This window comes from Desmodus rotundus, chromosome 1 (genome assembly GCF_022682495.2).
Source record: "Desmodus rotundus isolate HL8 chromosome 1, HLdesRot8A.1, whole genome shotgun sequence".
In the NCBI taxonomy this organism is placed as follows: Eukaryota; Metazoa; Chordata; class Mammalia; order Chiroptera; family Phyllostomidae; genus Desmodus; species Desmodus rotundus.
In genome coordinates, this window is record NC_071387.1 from 51771869 (window position 1) to 51798110 (window position 26242).

Consider the following 26242-nt stretch of genomic DNA (forward strand, 5'->3'; position numbering starts at 1 on the left):
CTGTGAGTTTGGGGGTTGTTTTTGCTTATTCCTTTCGCCTCATTCATCCAGCCCCCAACCCCTCTCTCCTCTGACAGCTGCCAGTCTGTTCTCTGTATCTATGAATCTGTTTCTATTTTGTTTTTTAGTTTATTTTGTTCACTAGATTCCACATATAACTGAAATCATATGGTACTTGTATTTCTCTGACTGGCTTGTTCCACTTAACCTAATACTCTCTACATCCATCCATGCTGTCACAAAAGGTAAGATTCCTTTTTTTTACAGCTGAGTAGTATTCCATTGTGTAAATGTACCACAGCTTTTTTATCCACTCATCTACTGATGGGAACTTGGGCTGCTTCTAAATCTTGGCTAACATAATTAATGCTGCAATGAACATAGGGGTGCGAACATTCTTTCAAATTAGTGTTTTGAGTTTCTTTGGATATATTCTCAGAAGTGGGGTTGCTTGGTCAAAAGGCAGTTCCATTTTTAATTTTTTGAGGAAGCTCCATACTGCTTTCTATAATGTCTGAACCAATCTGCATTCCCACCGACAGGGCATGAGGGTTCCCTTTTCTCTACATCCTCACCAACACTTGTTTGTTGATTTATTGATGATGGCCATTCTGACAGGTGCTATTTCACTATGGTTTTAATTTGCATTTCTCTGATGATTTGTGATGTGAAGTATCTTTTCATATGTCTATCAGCCATCTGTATGTCCTCTTTGGCGAAGTGTCTATTCAGGTCCTTTGCCCAATTTTTAATTGGATTGTGTTTTTGGTGTTGAGTTTTATAAGTTCTTTGTGAATTATGAATATTAACCACTTATCAGATATATCATTGATGAATATGTTCTCCCATTAAGTGGGGCATCTTTTCATTTTGTTGATGGTTTCCTTTGCTGTACAAAAACATTTTAGTTTGATGTAGTCCCATTTGTTTATTTTTTCTTTTGTTTCCCTTGCCTGAGGAGATATATCCGAAAAAAATATGGCTACAAGAAATGTCTGAGATTTTACTGCCTATGTTTCCTTCTAAGATTTTTATGGTTAATATTTCACAAAGAAAGCAGGAACATGCAATGGGGTAAAGACAGTCTATTCATCCCTGGCTGGTACGGCTCCATGGGTTGAGTGCTGGACTGATAACCAAAGGGTCACAGGTTTGATTCCCAGTCAGGACACATGCCTTGGTTGCGGGACAGGTCCCAAGTGGGAGGTGCTTGAGAGACAACCACACATTGATGTTTCCCTCTTTTTCTCCCTCCCTTCCCCTCTGTCTAAAAATAAGTAAAATATGTTTAAAAAGACAGTCTATTCAATAAATGGTGTTGGGAAAATTAGACAGATATGTGCAAAAAAAAAAGAAACTGAACACCCTTCTTATGCTATATACAAGAATAAACTCAAAATGGATGAAAGACTTAAATGTAAGACTCGAAAGCATAAAAATCCTAGAAGAAAAAATAGTCTTTGAATTTTCTCCATAAATACACAGATATAATCTTCTTTACCATACAGATATTAACCAAGCTCAAGGTGGTTCCATGCTGAGGCCATAATTATTCCTTTTGATCCTCAGTGTTGACTTAGGTTTCTTCTTGATGAACCATTACTTCTCAATTTTACCATGTACCATGTAGTTATATTCGGGGATCAGTAAAGACTCTTGAGACATACCATTTGTTTTTCTTAAAAAAGACCATATTGAAGAGATCTGTTTTTGTTTGCTTGCTTCTCTTAAGTAGCTTCTATTTACAAGTGATACAGTCTGTGGTGCTTTACAAAAAAAAAAAAATTATTTACCTAGATACTAGCACCTTTCTGTGCCAAGAAAGGGTAATATCTGCCTGCCTGCCTGCCTCAGCTGTTCTGGCCACATGTCCCAAAATTATACCAGAAAATCCACAACTGACAATGTGATACTCATGGTGTAGAATTTTCAAAAGTAATAATACATCACACTGTTGCCTGTGTCCATGGGATATGGATATGTGTTCTTCGGCTGATCCCTTCCAATCTGTCCCCGCCCAAGACCTGCCAGTTTGTTCCATGCATCCATGAATCTGGTTCTATTTGTCTGTCAGTTTACTTTGTTCATTGCATTCTACATATAAGTGAAATCATGTGGTACTTGTCTTTCTCTTACTGGCTTATTTCACTTAGCCTAATATTCTCTAGGTCCATCCACGCTGTTGCAAAGGGTAAGAGTTCCTTCTTTTTTTACAGCTGAGTAGTATTCCATTGTGCAAATGTACCACATCTTTTTTATCCACTCATCTACTGATGGGCACTTGGGCTGTTTCCAGACTTTGGCTATTGTAAATAATGCTGCTATAAACATAGGGGTGCACAGGTTCTTTATGATTAGTGTTTCATATGATTGCCTAACCACTATGCTGTACATCTGAAACTAATAGAGAATGAATGATGTTGAATAGGAAGGAAGGAAGGGAGGGAGGGCGGAAGAGAGGGAGGAAGGGAAGGAGGAAGGAAGGGAGGGAGGAAAAACTCTGGACATTGTTGCAGAACTAACTGCTTTTGGGCTATCCTGAATAATTTATAGACAGCCTATTTTAATTCTCTCCAGTCTATCAGCTCAAGTTTGCCAAAGCTCTTTTCACTGGGCACCTAAGGGAGCTAGCTATTTTCCTACAGTTAGTATACAAAAAGAAGAACAACGTTGACCACATGCCCCGTTCAGTTCTCTTTCCTTTGGTTTTGTGATCCAGGTGCTTTGCCCTTAGAATGGACATAGCTAAGGATGGATTGCATTTATTCCCCTGTCTCCTGCCCAGTTGGGGCTGGAGACACAGGGCAGCACCCTAGGGCATCGTTCCTGCAGGATGAATGTGGTGCCAGCAGCTGTGATGGCCTTGTCTCCACCGCCCTTTATGAGCTCTCTGCACATCACGTGGCATAGTAATTACTGTTTAATTTGTCTGCATGTTTATTTTTTGTCTTACCCAGTAAAAATGTAGAGTCTATGAAGGTCAATAGATGTACTCACCACTAAATTTTAGTGCTTAATACGATATTTGGCACATAGTAAGTATCCAATAAATATCATTGAATGAATGATAGGATGAAAACACTCTTTTTTCCCCTTTTCTGTCTTCCTATTATTATTATTATTAATTATTATTATTATTTTGGTATCCCTTTTGAATCTCACCTCCTGGCTGGTCCAGTTCTCCCAAAGTGATTATCTTAGAATTGATGGTTTATTTTTCTCATTGACTCATTTATTCCCTAATCAGAGGTGAACTTAACTTTTTGGTCTCAGTTGCTCTATCTTTTAGAGACATTTAATTAATCAAAAATTTCTTCTAGTTAGGTATCACTGGCAGAACCAAACTATCTTTTGTCTACAATCCATGTTAAGTCAAAATCTATTCACCATCTGAACTCCTAAATTGCAATACTACTATGCTTTTGTCTCTCTTAACAAAGAGGAACATAATATTTGCACAAGAAAGTTTCCATACCTTCTTCATCCCAACTCGCAAAGTGGGGCAACTACAAACTGGATTTTAGGAAATTTTCTGTACAGATATACGGTACGTGTATACACGCCCACATTCCCAGAGAAAGGCATCTCAGTTTCAGGTGGTGGGGGGTGAAGCAGGAGAGAAAAATGAATACATTTTAACCATAAATACTTGCAAGAACTCTGCTGCTGAGTAAAAATAAACACAAGGGTGGTCCTAAGAAGGGCCTCGTGTAAGCAGGTTAACCTAGGAAAGTAGTAAAAGGATGTAGCAATGAGGCAGATTCTCTGAGCGCCCACCAGAGATAGATGGCATTATTATGAGACACTGTATTTCTATTGCATACGTGAGAAAACTAGAAAAATGGACTGCTTCTCCAAACTGCAAGCTAATGTCTCCTTTATTGCTTTTAGATCCTTTTTTTTAAAAAAAGAATTTGTCTTCATTCCTTGAAAGCAATTGCCAAATCAACCCCTCTGAAAACAAAGGTACTTATAAGCGCTAAGAAATTCAATGTATTATTTGGCTTTTCTCTTCTCTTGAAGCCTTACAATTAGCAACCAAACCTATAATTTGCAATCTATATTAACACTTACCTAACACTACTTTTGTGCAACCAAAACATTAGTACAGCAATTTTTAACCTTTCTCATGTCCTGGCACACATAAACTAATTACTAATATTCTGCAGCACACCAAAAAATATATCTTTTTGCTGATCTGGCCAAAAAAATAGGTGTGATTTTGATTCATTCACACGAGATAGCTATTGTTGTGTTGGCTGTGGTCATTTTTGTATATGAAAACCTAAGGGAAAAGCGGTCAGTGCCCCTGACTAAATAGTCAGGTATTGCAGGTTTTCAAAGTTCTTGTGGCGCACCGGTTGAAAATCATTGCATCGGCACGAAGCACTGGGAAAGACTACAGGGAAGTATGTTGTGTATTTGTCACATCTCTAAGTGTCAAGAATTTTATGCAAAACAACTGGGCCACGGATCTTGTCAAATTTCAAAAGCAATTTCTACGCACGTCTTCAAAACCAGTCAAACACTTACTGAGATGACCAGCAGTGACCTAAACATTAGTAAAAGAGCGAGCTTCACCATTCATGAAAGGACAGATTGTTCGCATGTTTGAATGCTGAGCCAGGTCTCTGATCCCTGCGGGATCTTAGTGCACTTGCCCTGACACATCACCCGTCAATGTGGAAGCACGCGATCTAAAAGCTGTGCAGTCTCCAATAAGCAGAAGCGTCAGGGGTCAGCCTTGGCCAGTGGAATAACTGACTGAGCCAGAGCAGAAACCAGATTCTAAAGAAAGGGTATCAGTGAAAACGGTTGTTGGCAAGTGGTGGAAACTCAACTAAGTTTAACTGAGATAGGAACTTGATGGCTCACAAAACTGAAAAATCCAGGATTAAAATTTTATTTTCAAGAATGCTTGTGTCCAGGAGTTTGAATGATATTAATATTTTCTTCTCTCCTCTCTTCTTATCTCTCCCCAATCCCCTTCCCTTCCCTCACTTCCCCTTCTCTTTTCCCTTCTTTTCCCTTCCCTTCTCTCTCTCCCCCCCTTTTCTCTTTCACTATTACTATTTCTCTCTATGTCCCTCTTTCTTGCTCCCTATTTCTGTTTTAGCTTCACGTTCAGGCAGGCATCCCCCTCACAGGACTAGATGACCATCATCATCTCCAGAACTGCCTTTCTACTAGCTCGGCAAGCTCAGGACTTCCAAAATATTCCAACAAGAGCCCCAGACTGAGTCTCATGGAACCAGGTTAAATTAAAGAACCATCTCCGTATCAGTTGCTATAGCCAGAGATCAGTGCCAGTTAATAAGACTTGAGTTGGCCCTATCTAAACCCAAAGATAAACTGAGCTCCTGTTATCTGAAGCAAGGGAAGTATATTAACGACAGGCCAAACCACAGGTGACCACCACTGAAAAAGAGGTATGGACTAAGGTGAAACAGGGAAAGTAGGAGTTAGAAAATCTGTGCTTCAGGGACAGTGAGCCATGGAAAGTAGAAATTTAGATTCTTGGCTTCTGCAATCTCTGAGCCTGGGCTAGCCTAGACACTGGTTTTGCAGACTGCTGTTGTGGAAGATCACTACAGAGCAACTGACCCGACATTTCTGGTTGTATACCATGTTGAACATATGACATTGCCAGAGTTACCAGCTTTATTTTCCTGTCCACACTCCCTGAGTCTTGCTCACAGCTCCTGGTGCCCTGTTTCCACTACTGGATCCCATATTCCACCCAGCAGATTGGTTAAGGGTGAGCTACTCTTCAGAGGAGATAGCTCAGCCTGAAGCAGGAAACCCAGACACTAATAAACAGACAGCAGCTCTAGGGCTCAAAAGTGGGTGGAGTGGAGAAGGTGTGAATCTACAACTTATTTTGCCCAACTTAGGCCTGTATCTTGGAGAAATTATTGGTCATATTCCATTTCACACTCAAAAAGAGTCCTGATTTGGATGATAAATAATTGAGTCATCCTAACTATAAGGAAATGCAGTCTCAGGGGAGGTGGCCATCCTGGGTTAAACACAAGGAGAAGAAGGGCCTGAGAGACAGGATGAGACAAGAAGATGCAGATGAGGGAGATAGTTCAAGGGATACCTGCTTCCCCTCAATCGTTCAGGACTCTGCTCTTCTGCCTCAAATGCCACTAGACATGCCCTTACAGTAACTTCCCCTTTTGGACTTGAGCTACAAACTTTGTATAGATAGCCTTGGCTAGAACAGAAATCCCCCCCCTCCCTTTGCAACAATTTTTTCTGAGTCATTGGCAGTTTACTGAGAAGTTCTTTTTGTTTTGTTTTGATTTGGTTTGATTTTTGGCTTTACTAACAATTTTTATGTTGTACTCATTTCAAGTGTATATGTGTGTTTTAACCTACATTATACTTTATTCTAGAGGTGAATCTGCCAATTTGCCATTTGGCTCATCTCTACCGTTGTTTTAAACCTATTACAGTGAAGAGCCTCCTATGTTTACATTACTTAGGATCAAAATTGAATTCCACAAAGCCACCTAATCACCGGAAGGTCACCAGACTTGGAGAAAGACAAATGGTATCTCAGTTCACTAAGTGAGGTCAGAATGCACCTTCTGGAGCATTTAACATATATTCACAGAGGGACTAATTTATTTATGTGGCAGCATAATCCACTATTCAATTGGTTTTCGTGGCTTCCAAGGCCTTAGCACGCCTCCCAGCAAGCAAAGCAGCACAGGTGAACACCAAAAAGGTGGCACATTCCCAATCTGATTAGATTTACACAGTTTTTAAAATGATGTTTAATAACTTAAATCAACATTTTTATGGCTATCTATGCCCTACTCGCTGCATTCTCAAAACATACCCTAACTTTCTATAAGCATCAGTATAACCTGACATAAAATTTAAAAAATTGAAGTAGCAGCCTGTAGCTTGAGTATACAATGTTTGGGCACTTCATTTTGCCAAGTGAAAATTTAGCATAATTGGTAGACAAAGAAATCTCTCTGGGCTTTCTCTTTGTATATTAACTGAAAACAAGTAAGACAAAATTACCCATAAATTCAGTGGGGAAATTCTCTACCTGGTGCAAGGCAAAAGAAAGACAGGACTTTGTACCTGGGCTGACTTGAGATTTCAAGTCACACAAAAAAATTCAGTTCAGAGGACAAGTAGGTTCTTTGTTTTGCAATGCACTTTTAAGATCTAGCTCTCTTCCCGGTCAAACATGGATTTAACTATAAGAACTACATAGTTTTTCTGTCTTATAAGAAACTAATAGTCTTATCTTAATTTTTAAGAAATCAAAATATACCTCCTGTAGTTTGTTCGACAACATGAATGCATAACTGTCTAAGGACATGGATGTGCATGTGTCTTCCTAGCCCTGTTCTTCTCTCGTTTTCTCTCTCACGCTTGGATAGCTGGTCCGCTAGGTGCAAAATGACTGAGCGGAGACTGCATCCAGCCCCCAGGCATTTTAAAATTTGACCATCGTGTGTCTTAAAAATCAGAAACAGCTCATAGAAAATGTGAATTTCTGGCTAAAATTGTGCAGCCATCTCCCTGGGTCTGAATTTCTCTGTGGCAATCATCAGCGTGAGGGCAGCTGGCCGATGCCACCTTTTGAATGAATACCACATCTCCAGTTCCCCACAGCTGTCCTCTTCTCTTTTATTTGTGATCAGCTCACTTTATGCATTTTCATGACCTGCCTGGACACTGCAGGCATTTGAGTCTGTGTGCCCATGTCCCCAAGGATCAATTACAAAACTCAGTGGACAGGAAGTCTGCAATGTAAAATATCCATTACTTCCCTTCTATTTGTAAGCACAACGAAATCATAAAAGCTAAATGAGAGTCAAACACACTTTATCACGCTATCTTTTTCATCAATTGTTTCACCTTAAGCTTATGGGAGTAGTTGTGGAGTTTCATGGCACCTCCTTTATTTGCCCATTTTGTGCAGACACTCATCAGGGCAGGTTCAGAGTCTAGAGCTGTTAGATAAAATCCTATGGATTAGTCACTGCCATTCCCAAACAACCTCTTTTCATATGGATAAGGTTACTGTGGACTGACCTACAGTGCTATTTCATCTGTGAAGGTGAGTTTTTACTAGCCCACCCATGCCCCTAACCTTCCCCTGTAATTGTGGGTGACCTAGGGCCCTCAGGAGTGTGACATCTACAGGTGAAGACCAATTCCAATCAGGAAGCGTGCCCACAGCACTGCACTGCATTACCATCATCCCCCAGCAAACGGACCCGACCATCTACTTCAATTACAAGCAACCATGGATTTAGCAATAGCTGAATGAATGCCTCCTGGTTGACATCCATCCGCACTATTCTCATACGGAATGGTGGATAACACAGACCTAAAACCAGGACAATTAAATCCAAGGATAGTGGTTATCAAAAATGTTTTCATAACTACAACCAGCAGTTCTTTTTATATGTGTGGCTTACCTGAAGCTTTAACTGCACTCAGCTCTAGAGTGAGTGTTGAGTTTAGAACCCTGATGCTCTGGTATGGAGGATATTCCAAATCTTATTTGGAAGCCACTTGAAAATTTTTCTTCAGATCTAAATGCCAAAAGAAGCTTTGCTTGACATATTCTGCTCACTTGCCACTGTTCCCTTACGGACATTGGGAAATCTGTAGATCAATAGTGTTTCCTCCTTTGCTTGGGTGCCAAGACACTCAGAGCCAAAATTATGGTTTGGAAGTAATATGTGTGGGTCTTATAATAGGCAGATTTGTGTTTTAATTTCCTCTTGGCCTTGGTCTTCTGTGCTTTCTGTATTTCCCCTGGACTTGTATAAATGGGTGTGGAAACTAAAATTCTCAGTGGAAAATGTTGGCACATGCATGCACGGATGAATGATAGATAAAAAGATTGATCTATTAATTCCATCATTTTATAGGAAGACAAACACTGGTTAAATCATTCGGCAATTTTCTGCCTCACTTTCTACACAATAACCAACCCTGCTCTGAACAGCAAATACAAGAACTTTGGAAGCAACAGTGTTGGTCCCATATGCTGGAAGCAGATGGGAGCTGCACTGTCTTCACAGGAGCAGCTGCCCAGGAACCAAAGTGAAGAGGAGGAGGCTGGGGACAGAGCGTGAGGGAAGAGAAACACAAGAGAGCAATCAGGAGCCGAGAAGAGGGACGCTTCCTGCTACCAGTCTCAGCCATGGTTAAAAAGCAAGCACACATTGACGAACTGCTCCATTTGATAGTATTTTCACATTTATGGTCTCACTAAATTCAATCCCTGCTGCCAAGAGGTGTGATGATCTCCACTGTACACATGAAGAAGAGCTACAGACATAGTTTCCTCTGGGTCAAATTAGCAAGGCCAGTGTTCATTCCAATACCAGGATCTATACTCCAGAAAGTGGGGAATTCTAAAACATAGGAAATCCTTGAGTGGCATGTTCTACTTTGGAAGATGCTGTCTATACTAATCAAGGATGGCTGGGAAGAAAAGGAGCAGAGATAAAATTAACATGTAGCACATCAATGTAACGTAAGTAACAGAGAAATGACTTAGCGGAAGCCAGAAAGATTGGCTAGACAGGGAAATATTTTTGATTCCAAATGTTATGAATTCATGACAGAAATGGATTCTGTGGGTATAACTACAGAATTTTCTTTGGAGATGTTTCTTTTAACACTAGTTATTATTCTAGGTTGGCAAAATTTAGCCAAATTATAAAAAATTACTCTAGCTGACTCCTCGCTATTCTTATAAACCAAGTAACTGTCTATTTTATACTGTGTGATTTATCACAGTAAAACAACAGGAACATCAAGTTTAGAGTGATCTGAACATCACAGCTGAATGAGACATTGCTCATTAGTGTACCGCCTCCCCCACCCCCACCACCAGTAATAATCATTTGGTGTCCATCCATGGACAACAGTGCCTCTGTGAGAGCTGTGGGACCAGCACCATACATCAAGTGACCCAGGAGGGTAGTGGACATACAGATCCTGGTCACAGCTGTGGACCCTGCAGTGGCCCATGACCCAGCTCCAGCCCCTCTGAGCCATGGTCCAGGAACCCCTGGAAAACGCTGTCCTAGAAATCACCCATGGATGACAGAGTCTTTGTGAAAGTCCAGGTTTCCAGCACAGAAGTGCCAGCACATGGCTGGAGCAAAAAGGTACAGATTTGGATGCATGAGAGAGGATAATAAGAACAGTTTGACTTTACCTGCATTACTCCCCCCTCCAGCCAACACAGCTTAAGGACAAGGGAGGTCTCCTCAGCCTTTGATTGCTACCATGGAAAAAATGAGAGCATGTAAGTGAGCACCTGGCTTCCCCAGCTATCCAGGACACTGCCAAAGAGGCTCATTTCTCTCTCACCACATTCAGAGTAGTGAAGCAGGAGCAGCATGACTTGGGGGATGGGAAGAGACGGGGAGAGCGCCTGACAGGACTCTTGGAGAGCATTAAAGGGACACACATCTTACTGTCTCATGGACTCCATCAAGAAGTCTGTCCATAAGCCACTGGTAATACATTTGCCCACCGATCTCTCCAAATAGCCTACAGACATCCCCGGTGCTCCATGCACCTCTTCCACACACATTTCCACCCTGTGGCCAGCTCTCTGCGCAAGTTCCCGAAGGTGGCAGTGACAACAGGCAGCTAACGAGCACATCCAGAGAACTGGCCCAAATTTGTGGGCCAGGGAGAAACCACAAGGTTAAGCTTTAGTACCACCTTTAGGAGAACAAAGGGAGTCTGTAAGCACTCAGCTTGGTGCATTGCAGGATCAAAAAAAGGGAGTTTAAGCTTAAGAATTCTGCCACAAGAGGGGGGCAAGAAACATGGTCAGGTGTATTCATAGATGGTCTGAGACAGCCTCAGAATCATTAGCAGGGCTGATGGAAGGTAAAACGCCCCCAGTTAGTAAGGACTGTACGAAATGATGCTACTTCAGTTGGAAGACACAACACATAATGTCCAGGAACATGAAAAATCAAGAAAACATGACATCACTAAAGAATTACAATAATCTCCTAGTGACCAATCACAAGAACATGGAGATCTGTGACGTACCCCGTACGTAATTCAAAATAGCTGTTTTCAGGAAACTTGATGAGGTATAAGAAAATACAAAGACAATTTAACAAAATAAAGAAAATAATACATCAACAAAATAAGAAGATTGTCAGAGATGGAAATCATAAAAAAGAGTCACATAGAAAGTATGGAGCTAAAAAATGAATGAAATGAAAAAAAATGCAATAGAGAACATCAACAGCAGAATAGACTAAGCAAAAGAAAGAACGTGAGTTAGGAAACAAAGGGAAAAGAATAAACTAAGCATATCTGAATACTAGGATTCCATTAAAAAAACAATTTGCAAATTATTGCAGTTGCAGAAGGAATAAAGGGGTTGGCAGAAAGCTTATTTAAAGAAATAATGGATGAGATTTCCCTCATGTAGAGAGAAATTTGAGTATCAAGTTCATGAAGTTCACAGGTCACCAAACGATCTCAACTTAAGGAAATTCTGTCCAAGACACACTGTAAAAAAAAATCAAATACAGAGAATTTTAAAAGCAGCAAGAGAAAAGCAGCTTACAACTTGCAAGAAAACCCCCATTACAGCATCAGCAGATTTCTCAGCAGAGAACTTATAGGCCGAGAGAGTGGGACAATATAGCCAATGAGCTGAGAGAAAAAAAACTGCTACCAACCAAGATCCCCACTATCTGGCAAAGTCATCCTTCAGAAATGAAGACAAGATAAAGGCTTTCCCAGACAAACCAAAGCTGAGGGAGTTTATCCCCACTAAACATGCCTTTCAAGAAATGCTGAAAGCAATTCATCAGTATAAAATGAAAGGATACTACTTAGTAACATGAAATATATAAAAAATACAACATGCTGGTGAAGATAAGTACACAGTCAATTCAGAATACCTTCATACCGTAATATGGTGGTGTGTTAACCACTTAACTCTAGTATAAGGGTTAAAGGACAAGAGCATTAAAATGCACTAGAGTTACAATCATTTGTTAACAAGTACACGACAAAAAAAGAGGTAAATGGACATCAAACTAAAACTGACTATAGGGGAGGAGAAAGAAGGTACAGTTTTTGTGTGACAGAAATTAAGCTTTTATCAGTGTAAAACAGAATGTTATATTTATAAACTGTTTTATGTAAGCCTCATGGTAACTATAAAGCAAAACCTACCGAATATTCACAAAGGATAAAGAGAAGGTAATCAAAGTATTCCACTATGGAATATCATCAGTTCACAGCATCAAGGGAAGAAAGGAACAGTGGAACTACGAAACAAGCCACACACAACGAATGGGAGGGCACCAGTAAGTGCCTGCCTATCGATAATTATCCTAAACGTAAGTGGACCAAATTCTCCAACCGAAGGCACGGAGTGGATGGAAGGGTAACAAAACCAAAACCTGAGTGTGATGCTACTTACAAGGGACCGGCTTCACCTTTGAGGACACACATAGGATCAAAGTAATGAGACAGCTGTTCAACTGGAAACCAAAAGAGAGCAGGAGCAGCTAAACTTACATAAGACAAAATAGGCTTTAAGTCAAAAACTGTGAAAACAGGCAACGAAGGTCATTGTATGCACCCAACATTGTAGCATCTAAACACATTAAGCAAATAATAGGGAATCTGCAGGGAGAAATAGACAACAATACAGTAATAGTAGTGGACTTCAATACTCCACCATCAACAATGGACAGGTCACCCAGACAACCAATAAGAAAACATAGGACTTGAACTATACATTATATTGGCAATTTTCAACCTTTACCTCAGGGCGCACATAAACTAACTAGTAAAATTCTGCAGCACACCAAAAAATACGTACTTTGCTGATCTGACTAAAAATAGGTATAATTTTGATTCACTCACACCATATGGTTATTATTGTTTTGGCTGTTGTCATTTTTTATTTGACAATCTGAGGGAAAAGAGGTCAGCGCCTCTGACCAAATAGTCAGCTATTGCATGTTTTACATCTGTTTTCCATGAACATGGGCTTTATTTGGGGATGTTGGGGGAAGAGAAGGAGGGCCTGGGACTGGTAGGCATAAGTGGGGAGGGGCTTCTCAACTTGCTTTTTAATTTAGTGTATGTTACCTGGAGGTTAGGATAAGTGAGAATAGCTGTGGAAGTGAGAGGAGAGGAGAAGAGGTCATAGAATGGATTTTTTCCTTAGGGAAGGAAGCCGGGACCAGGATATGGGGACTGGAGCAGGGAGAGAAGGCAGCCTTCATATACTTATATTCAACCCAGGTCACTGGTTGATGCCAGCTTCCCCAACCCCTCCGCCCTATCCCAGCTCCCGGCCCAGCTGCCTGCCCTGCTAGCTCCCTCAGCTTCTGGTGGAGAGGAGGGTGATGAAGATGTGAGGAATAGTGGTACCCTCTGCCTCTGGGTTTCCTGCCTAGGAGTAGTGCTCACTCAGCCTGCCCTGAAGTCCCAGCCAAAGTCAGCTCAGGAAGCCAGAGCGCAGGCAGAGGAACAATTTTACCCTTTACCACCCCTCCCCGCTGACACTCCGCCCTGCCCAGGTTCCTCACATTAAGTTGCAACTCTTGACTCCATCATTGTGTATCTTGCCTTATCTATCCCCCGTTCTGCCAGCTGAGTGGACTGCTGCAGTTCCTGGCATGAGTCAGTATGGAACAGCTACCTATGTCCACAGCCAAGGGAGGCTGCTGTGGCCACCTGGAAGACATCCCTGATGCTACGTCCGGAGGAGCAGGGGGAGCACGCACGTAGAGCACAGCCCCTATCTGCTTGGCCAGTGCAGCACCCTGCTCATGTGTAACAGGGATAAGCCGCTGCTTGGACAGCTCCCTCAGTACGGCCAGGTTGGCCCCCCGTTTATAGCCAACCAGCACAACCTTGGCATTGGGGCAAAACTTGTGAGTATCACCTTGCCACTTCTTAAGGACACTGTGCAGTGTTTCTACTTGGCTAAGATCAAAGCAGATGAATACAGCATCTGAATCAGGATAGGCCATGGACCGAACGTTATCACAGTAAGAGGAACCTGAAGTGTCCCACATATTGAGCTCAGTGCAGTGCTCGACTATCGCAAAGCTCGCAGTGTAGTTCCCAAATACAGGGGGCAAACACCTGCAGCAGAGCTGTCTTGCCTCACTCTACGCCCCCACCACCATGATCTCGTAGCTGCTGCTCTGCTTCTCCACAGCCCCGGCTATGAGTGGCCCCCCATGCAACACCCCCCCACACACGGCCATGCTGCTTCCTCCCCCACCACTGCAGCTGCAGCAGCAGTGGCTGGACTGCTGACACCAGCATCTTCCAGCAGAGGGCAGAGGCCCTACCTTGGACCACAGCGTCCCTTCTGCCCTAGGCAGCACACAGGCTGAAAATCTCTGGTGTAAAAGTATATTGTGCAAAGGCCAAGAGCTCAGACTCAAAGTAGCATATCTGGCTTTCAATTCTGACTCTACCATTTTCTACTTCTGTGACCTTGGACAGGTTACTTATCCTCTCTTTGTCTCTATTTTGTCCTTTGTAAAGTGAAAATGATAACATCTACTCCTAGGATTGTTGAATAAATAAATATACATATACAGGGGTGAGCAAAAGTAGGTCTACAGTTGTGAGTATGTGAAACAGAATTAATAAAGTGATTGTAATAATCATAACCTGAATGTCTGTTTCCATATGAACAACTGTTAACCTGCTTTTGCCCACCCCCCATACATAAAATACGGTAAGTATTCAGTGTTAGCGCAGGTTGGAAGCGATCTTATTTTACTAAAGGAAAATGAGTAGACGTAGGTGTGAATTTTATCTAAGCAGTCCCTAGGGCTCCCCTCCACCGGGGATCTGTTTTTTCACAATTATAGAAGGGTAGGATGGCCCTTTCCGGGTTTTTCTTTGAAGGTCTGGCATTGAAATTCACACCAGCACTAGGGAAGGAAGACAGGAAAGCCAGCTTTTCTTGGAAGGCTGCATGAGTCAGAACAACCTGAGCCAAGGGCGCCAGAGTGCTGGCAGTGAGTCAGCTCCTTATTAAAAAGCATCTATTTGGCTTTGGATTGAGGGTGGGAGGTGGGGATGGCTGGGGTGGGGGGAGCAAAGTGGGGAAAATGGAGACAACTGTACTTGAACGATAAAAAATAAAAATAAGAGTCCAGAAATTTTAAAAAAACCCAAAAACTTAAGGTGGGATTAAGACAGTTCCAGATAAACGAAAGCTCAGGGAATTTATAGCTAGCAGACTTGTCCCGTAAGAAATGCTAAAGGGAGTTCTTCAGGCTGACAGTGTGGTGCTGATGGCACACTGGACAGAACACCAGTAAAGGTAACAACAGAGCTCACCACAACTTACCCAACTTTGCTGTACATAATGCACACTTTTTTGCCCAAATTTTTGAGGGAAAAAGAAGGACGCACATTATACATGGGTAGTATTTGAAATACCTTGTATCTGTTCTTATGTTTTGTACTTATTTGTTACATAAAATTTCTTGTACCATAGTATGTTCAAAAATAAAAGCTAAAATTCCTTTATAACACAAAAAACAAATCTGATTACAAGTAAAGAAGTTGAATTAAAAATTTAAAACAAAAGATTTTTCCTGAAAGTTTGGGCCAAAAACATGGGTGCACATTATACACAGCAAAATACGGGTAAGTATTTATGGGGAAAATTATCTGAAAGCAGTTTTCTTTTGAAATATAGATTGTTAACCTGTTGATTCAATTCTGGCAAAAATCTTAATGAGGAATCCTGTAATTTTAAGAGAAAAAAACAAACGTGCTAACATTTAAAATAATTATATCAAAAATTCCAAATGTAAAAAACATTACAGGAAAGTGCTGTATCAAATACAGGAAGTTTTCATTTTTATCATATTATTTACTGCTATATTTGTGTAAATAAATGGATTCTGAATCTGTGTTTCTTTGAAAAAATTAAGTGAAAAGCATCTATTTGTCACTTGTGGGCCCTATGCATGGAACGGGGCCGTGGGGGGAATTACAACCAAAATGAGAAATCGACTCCCACCCTCAAGGACTAGGTGGCCACACGCACACACACCTACAAGGCAACGTGCTCTTACATGTAAACTGATGGAGGATAACTTGCACCCCAAATCCAAGGAGACAGAGTGGTGTGTACTCACTCCTCAGGGAAGCCTGTGCTTGGAGATGTGACAGGTGGGCCAGAGGTCACAGGAGTCTGGACAGGCAGGGAGGGGGAGGGTAGTGGCCTGAAGCAAAGCTCCCAGCAGGGAGGTTTTTGAGTCTGTGCAGGCCTGGAAGCTGCCTGGTTTTCCAGTGTCAGGGGCAGAGATAAGGCCTTACAGAGAAAAATTAGAGCTCATCGGAAGCGCCATTTGGTGATGTAATGTTAATTGTGAACTTGGATTGGTCATCTCATGCAACAGGCAGCCTGTGTGGACTTTCTGAGGAGGGTCTGATGACAATTTAGCAATTTTCTTTGCTTTGGTCCTGCCATGAATATCATAGTTGACTTTTTTATCAGTACCATCAAAATTCATTAGGTTGCAACCTGCATGAGGGAAGGAAGCCTGTTTCTGGCCTGTTCTGCATTGTCCAGGGCAGGGTCTGAAGCATTGTAGGAGCCAGTCTCGACTACAGTGCGTAAGGAAAAATCTCCTATTTAGGGATTAAGTGTTAATACATGTAAAGTGCTTTCAAGAGTGCCTAGCACAAAAGAAGCTCTACAAAAGTGCCGTTACTCTCCGTTCCTCCTCCTCCTTCACCTCCACCCGCCCAACCCCTCCCTAAAAAGGCAGTATCAGACAAAGTATGCACCATAGCTCAGTGGGTCCTGTCCATGGAGCCAGCGGAGCTGAGTACCACCCTGCAGGCTGTGCGCTGCACAAAACACTTACATGGACTGTGAAGAGAACGGTGTTGTCTGGAATTGTTTTGCACAGTAGCCCTGCACAGGTAAGCCCTCCGCGCCGTACTCAACTTGCAAGTTCCTTTCATACTTCAGAATTCTAGAATAACCTCGAAAACCCTTCCTGCTGTCAGAGCAGAAGGCAAATCAAGGAGTGGACAGAGCAGAAAGAAACAGTAGCTGCAAAAATGAGAGAAGTACAATAATGCCCAAAGTAACTAGCAGCTGCAGCAGGTGTTTTGAAGTGTATTGGAAGAAAAGGATCTTCCTAAAGGGTTTGCAAAAAGGAAGAATGGGAAGATCACTACTTTAAAAGCTTGAAATTCAGTAACTGCAGTCAAATTACAGAGAAAGTTCTGCCATTGGCATAAAATACCTGACTCAAGAGCATGAGAAATCAACTTGGCACAGAACAGCACAGGATATGAGCAGCGTGGGACACAAAAGGATTCACAGGTGAGGTCAATTCCTAAAGGCTTCAGGAAGCAAACTGAAAAGGATCACCGCTGTTGCTAAGGAATCTACCTCCTCTTTCTGGAGGTCCAGTCAGCTGACTATCCCTATTTATTATAATAGTTTCAGATGTGTGTCTGTGATTTCTACATTACATAAAAGAAAACAATTTAGAAAAGTACATGCCATTAAAACCATATGAAGGCTTCCAGTTATGCACAGTGAGTTGCTTTGTTATCTTCTGTCTTTAAGGCCTGAGTTAAAGAAATTCCATAACCAAGGATAGGAATATAGCCTAGGTGGTCCCCAGGTGAGAAGCCCAGTTAAGATTCTACTTGGGGGCCAAATTGGGCAGAACAAGTAATCTTACAAAGAGGTAAGGATAAGATTGGTTTTTAAGTGGAAGTTACAGTAATGCAAACACAAGCGAGTGTCAATTACCATGTATCGTACCTTGCTTGCAAATGACTTATTGCCAAATTGTGCACGTTGAATTAGAATAACTTCCATTTAACAGAAACTCAGCAACAAGGTGATACTGGCCATTGGTCAGCTGGGTCACATTACAAAGATAAAAAGTGGCAGCTCTGCCTCTGTGGCTGCTGAGGCCTTGAGAAGAGGGAAGAGCAGAGGCACTGTGAGGGGGATGGGGAGAGGACGCCCAGTGCCGCAGAGCCACTGCAGGTGGCAGGAGACTCACAGAGGTGCAGGGCCTGGCCTCACCACGGCAGTCCCAGGGGGCTGCTCTTCCTTTGAGCAAATGCCCTGAGCATTCCAAAGCCCCAGAAGCAGCACTGCAAACATCACGATGACAAACTGTCCCTGCCGTGCCTCTCCTGCAGCTATGGTCACTGCGCCTTGTGCGGCATCTCCCCGCTGGACTCCAGGCTCCTGGACAGTGCAGCTGTGTCTGGTTCGTTTGCGGGTCTCCTGTAGTGACCGGCCCGGCACCAGGCACACCACAGACCCTGAACAGTGTGCTGGGCTGCTCCCTACAGGAGATCCAGTATCTCATTTAATCCAGCTGCGTCCTCTGCAGTACACACCGGAATTATCTCCACGACAAGGAAACGGAACTTAGAAAGATGAAGTAACTACGGTTAAGTTACACAGCTGACTGGTGACAACACCAGGACTTATGCCCCACCCCCCAAAAAAAAACCCTTGGGTTTTTAACTACCATATAACCTTGCCTCTAGATCAGGGGTTGGCAAACTATTTTTGTTCAGTCTATAAGCTAAGAACAGTTTTTACATTTCCATATAGTTTTTAAAAATCAAAGCAAGAATAGTATTTCAACAAATGAAAATTGTATGACATTCTAACTTCAGTGCCCCGAAATTCAGCTTTGCTGGAGCACAGCCACACTCAGGCTTTCAGCTGTTGTCTCTGCCCGCCTCCCTGCCACAGTGTCAGAGCTGCCTACTCAGGACAAAGGCCGTACGGCTCATAAAACTGAAAATATTTACTGGCTGGCCTTTGAGAGAAAAGTTTATTCACCCCATCTCCAGATACATAGCCGAGCAGCAGACACTTTTCTGTGCCCAGCTGTGCAGGCAGACTGGCACCCAAGGTGAGAGAAATCGTGGCGCGATGAGGATCAGGTCAGCCGGAAAGCACCTCCCTCTCTGAAGGCCCTGGCCGCAACCTGGCCATACCTGGGACGAGGGAGGCAGGCACAAGACTCTTGGCTCCAGTCCATTTGCTGGCAGAGGAGGTAGACCTGAAGGTCACTGAGGATGCTCAATAAACCATTGATTGATTTGGCCAACTTGTAAGTAATAAGGATCTTATGGATGACTGAGCTCTTCAGATGATAAGAAAATCCCATTAAGCCTTGAGTCAGCAACCTCCTCTCCTGCTGAGCTCTCTGTGGAGATGCCAACAAGTTGCAGAATTGACAGATTTGAGTATCACCACCCTGTGCTAGGGATGCTAATTGAACAGTGACATAGCCAAGAGGCACAGAGCAGAGAGGGAGGGGGCAAGCCAGATGCCTGCACAATCCTGTACGCACAGGTCGAGAAGGCCTGGTTGAGCTTTCTGTTAGCATAGCCAGAACGACCCAGTGGAAGCAGCCAGAGGGAACCCTAAGGGCAAGAAACTAGCCCCGGGGTGGGGGTGCGCTCAAAAGAGGGGAGGAGATGGTAACTGCTTGCCCATATGTTTTCTGGGCCTCCTGCCAGATGGTCAAGGCAAAGGACACCAAGGACCACGAAGAGGCCGGGGCAAAGTGGTCATCACATCGGTTGTTACCAGATACTCCATACAGGTTGTCAGTAACTGTAACCTGGACTCCACAGTCACTGTCCGCCCTGATGGCTACCCTGAAATGTGCAGTGTGAAAGGGGGAGGTAGCAGAAACCACATCCTTGAAAAACAGTGATAGAATAAATAAATCCCCCAGCTTGAGTTTTGTCTCTGACACCACTAACCCCCGGCATGAACCTTATCAGGTCACTTACTTTTTCAGATCCTTGGTAAACTCCTTTGCAAAATAACTTGAAGAGTTAATTGATGGGTTATGTATCCTGTATGATTCAACATTAGGTTTGTTTGCATATAACAAAATGACCCCAAATAATAGTGACTTACATGAGTGTGACTTATTTCCTTTCACATAAAACAAGTCCTGAACTAGGCAGACCAGCGCTGGTACAGCAGTTCCACAGTCGTATGGACACAGGAACCATGTACCCTTCTCCTCTGAGGTGCTCAGAGCACACTTGGCATCCTCAGGGTATCTCACAGTCACAAAGAGACTGCCGCAGCTCCAGCAATTATTTCTATACTCCAAGCAGCAAGAATCTGAAAGGGGCAATGGATAAATGGCATACTTAATCTGAATCAGCCCCTGTTAAGGAGATTTCCCAAAAATCCTATACAACAACTTCAGCTGTCATCTTTATTAGTAAAACTGCCTGGGAGGTGCACAGTTTAGCTACCCTTATTGCCACTCCTAATAATATAGGACTTCTGATAATGCAGAACAAGGAGCTCATAGAATGAGGAGGCAATTAGCAGTCTTGGACACAAGTGCTAACCTCCAGGGCTGATGATGTTGCTCCCAAGTGACTTAATGTACACGAGCGGATATTGTAAAACTGCAGAGTCATGCAAATAAGGTCCACACTCTTTGGCTTCCCATACAAGGCCCATCATGACTGGGCCCCACTGTGCCTGACAAGCTGCATCTCCTTCCACTTCCCACTGCCTTGCCCTTTGCGCTCGCCGCAGCGAACCGGCAGCAGTTCCTGGCATGGCCCACCTCCATACCTTGGATCTAGTCTTTTTCACTCTTCTTTGCCCAACCCAGGTGTCTTCTTCTGGAAGCCTCCCCAGAACTCCAGGTTAAGCTAAGTGACCCGTGGCTGTTTTTCCAGTGTCCCATAGACAGGTCCTCCCATCTTCTCCCTACTGCCTGGAAACAATTGGTCTGTGGCCTTACCTTTCCCCACAGACCCGTCTGTGCAACACGACAGTTGCTAGCCACAGAGGGCGGGGGAGCCCTTGACACGTGGCGAGTCCACGTCCAGATGTCTCAAAAACACGGTACAGAAAAGAATGTAAGACAGCTCAATAATTTTCTACACTGTTTCATGTTTAACTGATAACAGTTTGGATTTACTGGGTTAAACTATACTATTAAAATTAATTTAATCTGTTTATTTTGGCTTTAAAATGTGTTTATTAGACCCCTCACAATTCCATGTGTGGAAAGAGCTCTGGTGGTGGCTGCTCAACAACAGGAACATCCTTAATGCCATCGGACTGTAAGCCTAAAAAGTGATTGAGATGGTGAATTTTATGTTATATGTATTTTTAATTAAAAAATAGAAAAACTTATTTTTTTAAAAAAATTACCATATGTGAATTGCTTTGTGACTTACACTGTATTTCTATTGGTGGGTCCTGCTCTAGAGCAGCAATTTTGAACTGGTGCGCCACAAGAATTTTTAAAACATGTGATACCTGACTACTTAGTCAGGGGCACTGACCTCTTTTCCCTTAGATGTCAAATTAAAAAAAGAAAACAGCCAACACAACAATAGTTGTCCAGTGTGAAGGAATCAAAATGATACCTTTTTTTTTTTTTTTTTTTGGTTAGATTGGCAAAAAATAGATTTTGGGGTGTGCCAAAGAATTTTAGTAATTAGTTTATGTGTTTCATGAGATAAAAAAGGGGGGGTTGAAAATTACTGCTTTAGAGTATAAGTTGCTAGAGGGAGGCAACTATGTATCGCTGATTTTCGTGTCTTGAGCCTGCAGTGACTCTTTGCTAAGTATCATGGATAGGAAAAAGACCTCTGATCAGAATATGGCAAAAGCAGGTAAGATGGAAAGGTGATAAAATGAAGGATGAGGGCCTGGCAGAATCAAAACGTAGCCGCTTGGGGGCATAGAGAAAGTCTTTGACGAAAGAATGCAGCCCTTGTGTAGTGGCTGAAGCACAGCCCTGCAGAACCTGGTTCAAATCCTAGTGCTGCTACTAACTACTGAACGGCCTTACAAGTGACATTCACCCTGAGCCTCACTGACCTCATCACATAGCAAGGAGAAATAAAGGAGATTGTCTTGGTACAACCCCAGAAGCATAATGAATGATCAATAAATGTTAGGGGTTTTTTTTATTAGCTTTTATGGGTCTGTCGTGGAGGAAAAGCGATTTTTAAAATGTTGCCCAAAGCCTACCTGCATTAAGTCATTTCCCTGCTGAATATTAGAACAATTTTTAATCTGAGATGACAAAAATAATTTGGGCTGGCAGATGGCACAGTGTTGTCACCCACTTTGTTGCCTGGAATTGAATGGATTATACATAAATACGACCACACTCTTTCCTTGTTTGGAAAAGCACTTGACTGTGAGGTCTGCTGTGTGTTCTGTGGTGCTGAAGAAGCCCTACGCACTGGTATGCCGGCACAGCAACGAGGTCAGGCAGACGGGTCACACTGCGGAAGCAGATGGGACAGGCAGGTTATGCTTCCTAACACCCAATCACCAAGTCTCAATAGCTTAGAACCACATTACTTCTCATTTTTGCTACACGTTCACTATAGCTCAGTGCAGGGCCCTGCTTCATGTTATTCTCACCAAAGGGCCCTGGCTAGAAAGTGCCCAGGACTGTGGCTGCAAGAAAACAGCAACATGGTGAGTCCCATGCTGGCTTGTAAAGCCTTCAGGCTACAATGACACATTGTTCTCACTTACATTATTGCCCAAAGCAAGTCATGTGTCCACACCTAACTCCAAGGGAGTAGGGAAGTGGAACCCTATTATACAGCTGCAAGGACAAGCAGAAGGCGTATCTGTGAGCAGCTCTGAAGACAGCCACTGCCAGAGTAGATGCTCTCACAATGGCAGAGATATGATGCCACCCAATGTCCCGAGATAAAACTCTGGGATACTAACAAAATCCCCCTTGGTTTCACATGGATAGAAAGCAAAGAAATGCAAATAGAAATGATTCACTGATTTTTTTCTGTTTTAAAACAACTGAACTAGTAAAACCTACAATATCCAATTTTGTTAAGGTTTTAGTAAAATGATATACTCTTAACACTGTTGGATTTATCAAAAATTAGAATATGTTTTTTTAAAAAATGATACTAGTTTCAGGCATATAACAGCGATTCAACATTTATAAACCTTATGAAATGATCCCCACGACAAGTTGAGCACCCATCTGGCACTCAACCGAGATCTGTCTCGCAAATGTCCAGCCACTGTTAATATAACAAGAATGGCTTGTGCGACATCGACATAACCTGGCAGCCAAGGAGAGTGGACTGGAATGAGCATGTGTGAACAGTGACGACTTCACTGTACTAGTCAGTGGGGGTGGTAGATGCCATTGAGTGGGCATGTATACTGTGTGGCTGCCACATTCAAAATGACTAAGCAAGCAGAGCAATGAATCTGTGTCGAATTTCGTGTTAAGCTGGAACATCCCTCTGTGGAAACTACTCGGATGATTCAGAAGACTTTGGGGGATGAAGCAATGAGTGCAGCACAAATAAAAGTGTGGCACACACGCTTCAAAGATGGTTGAGAATCTGCTGAAAGTGATCCACGTTCTGGAAGGCCTGCAGCAAGCAGAACACCTGTGAGCGTTGAAGGTGTGTGGGCCACAATCAACAGAGATCGGTGACTGACAGTGCGAGAACTACCAGCTGATCTGGGGACTCCAAAAACTACTGTGTCTGAGATTTTGACACAGATCTTGGCATGAAACATGCCGTTGCAAAATTTATTCCGCAACTTCTGATCACAGAGCAGGAGGAACATCATGCTGCAGTTGCTGATGACTTGATTCAAACCACTACCAGTGAACCAGGTTTCCTCAAGGAGGGAATAACTTTGAAGGGGACTGAGGCATCATTGTCCTATGTACAATGTTTTATGTATCTTGTATCTTCTTCAATAGATGTCTCTATTTACCATAGTGCATGGCTGGATACTTTCTGGACAAACCCCACCCATAGTTATTACATTTAGAAGATGGTCTCTCCATGAGAGGAGGGGTTTTTAAATATTGCAAGCTCATATTAAGTGCTCAAAAAACACTTACTGTATGAATACATTTAAAAAGATGAAGAAAAGATAAAAGGCAATAAATGAATATTGAATTAAGAACATAAAAATGAAGGAATCATCTCGCTTAAGAACCCTGGCTAGGTAACGTTAGTCAGTAATGAGAGAAATAGCTTTCAGGCCTAGAAAGAACGGTCTCCCAGGATCACTTCTGCGTGGGCAGGGCGGTCCTAGCAGCCGCAGAAACTCCCGTGTCTCCCTTGCCGTCACCACCACCTAACAGTCTCTTCTGTTTTCACTGCCTTCTCCTGCTCCGCCACCCCTTCTTGAGTCTCACCCTTCCCACCCCCCAGACTGTTTTAGGATAGGGTCTGAGTTGGAAAACGCCTACTAGAAAGAGCCGGTTATTTTCCTTCGACCACGGGGAACAGAAGCTGAGAGTGATCTTCCTCTCACTGTGATCTTCCCCATTCTCTCGATGACCTGTTCTATGAAATCTGATCAAATTTCACGAAACTCCCCGTGAAGGCTAAACCTAGCTTTTCCCATGAAATACAGACCTTACTTAACGTGAACGTGTAAGACTGCGTGGACGCTCGCGTGGAACGTGAGCTGCACAACCCTGGAGCTACATTACTCATCAGAAGCACCACAGACTTATTTACTACAATTCTTTAGCAAAGGGCAGTAAATTGTCTTATTTTCTAACAGAATCAGTATATCAGGATAACTTCCTGTCTTAAGGAAGAATTTTGGTTTTGTTTTTTTCCTAGTTCAGGCCAAGTGTTAAGTGGTCTTCGGTGGCTCTGTAGTGTGCCCCAAGAGCACACAGCAGTCCTCGCCCTTCCTCCAAGGTCTCCTCTGGAGAGAGGGGGCACACTCGGATACCTCATGGGCCAGACAGGCTACATCCACAGGGGAAGCAGGCCAGCTGTGTGGGTCTTCAGAAAGCAGAGGGGATGGGTAAGAAGAACCTGGAGTGGAGAGTACAGACCTAGTCTAAAAGCCTTCAAGCCTAATTTAAAGACAAAATCGCTCTGTAGGCCAACTGTAATTCACCTCCTGGTAAATTCAGTCCTCTGGCCCTAAGCTTGCACACCGTGGTTCTTGGTCAAACAAGTGATGGAAATTAAAAAAAAAAAAAAAAAGAACAACAACAGAATGCAGCTTATTTATTTGGTGAACCTTGATCTCCATCCTTATTTCCAGAGTCAAATCCACAGAAACCTCAAGAGGTTTGCAAGTTAGTGTTCTCAACCAGGGGTGATTTTGCTCCCCCCAAGGAAGGTTTGGCAATGTCTAAAGACACCTGGTTGTCACAACTGGGGAAGGGTGTGCTGTTGGCATCCAGTGAGTGGGGGCCAGGGAGGCTGCTAAGCACCCTGCAGCGTGCCTAGGACAGCTTCCCTCAACAAAGAATCACCCAGCCTAAAATGTCAGTGGTGTCATTGTTGGAAAACCCAGGCCTAAGTTGTGTGAGAATTTAAAAGAAAAAGGAGACTCAGCTTGATGTGAAGAGAATCCTTAAACACTAAGCAGTACCTATATATAGGTGTGGGTTGTAGAAATGCTAAAAGGTTAACCAATTTCTGGCCCCCGCACAGTGAAAGGGGATGACCAAGATATTAGAAGAACTATAGGCATTACCAAGCAAATATTGCTTCAGTTCCTCATTCCGGGGACTCCCGGAGGCACCACTTTGCCCCCTCCCCTCGCCCACACATCCGTGTGATGGGCAGTGTCCTGCACGAACTGCAGGCACCACTATTGCATCTGTGAGTTGCTGGGAATATGTTGCATTAGCACACAAACTATTGGAGAAAATGTTTCGACATCTTAAATTTTTTCCTCAGAGAAATCTCTCCCCATGTTACTATTCTCGCTGCTGAATTCGGCTGTTATACTCCATAACACTACTTGTTTATAAAGAGGTTGAGTATTACGCTTCAGCTACATTGTGAAATTTGAAAACTGGTCTGAACACGTGCCGCCTGCAAGTTACTTCAGTAGAGTGGTTTCTGTATTTCATGCTCCTAGAAGAGATTTTAACTCAATTTTGATGTAAGATTGCCATTGGCAACACATCTCAGTAGATCTGGCAGTTTTTTAAATGGGCAAACCAACATGTTGGCTCATCAATAAATTCTTTCCAGAGAGTTCCCCTCCCCAAGATGGGTTTAATATAGCCTATTGCCTCTTCCTGTACTGTGCATGACTCCATAAGGATACACTAACATATCCTAAGATGACATGGACCGAAGTAGTTTGGGGACATCACTACCTGTGGTTAGTTGGGAACCACGGGGAGTCTTCTCTTGCGAAGAGAAGGTGCGA

At 42.9% G+C, this 26242-nt stretch overlaps 1 protein-coding gene across 3 annotated transcripts in view; it reads right to left on the reverse strand.

Moving 5' to 3' along the window:
- Positions 1–26242, reverse strand: part of LOC112299563 (histone-arginine methyltransferase CARM1) — a 217924-nt gene that overhangs the window by 109278 nt on the left and 82404 nt on the right. The gene's annotated exons all lie outside the window — the stretch shown is intronic.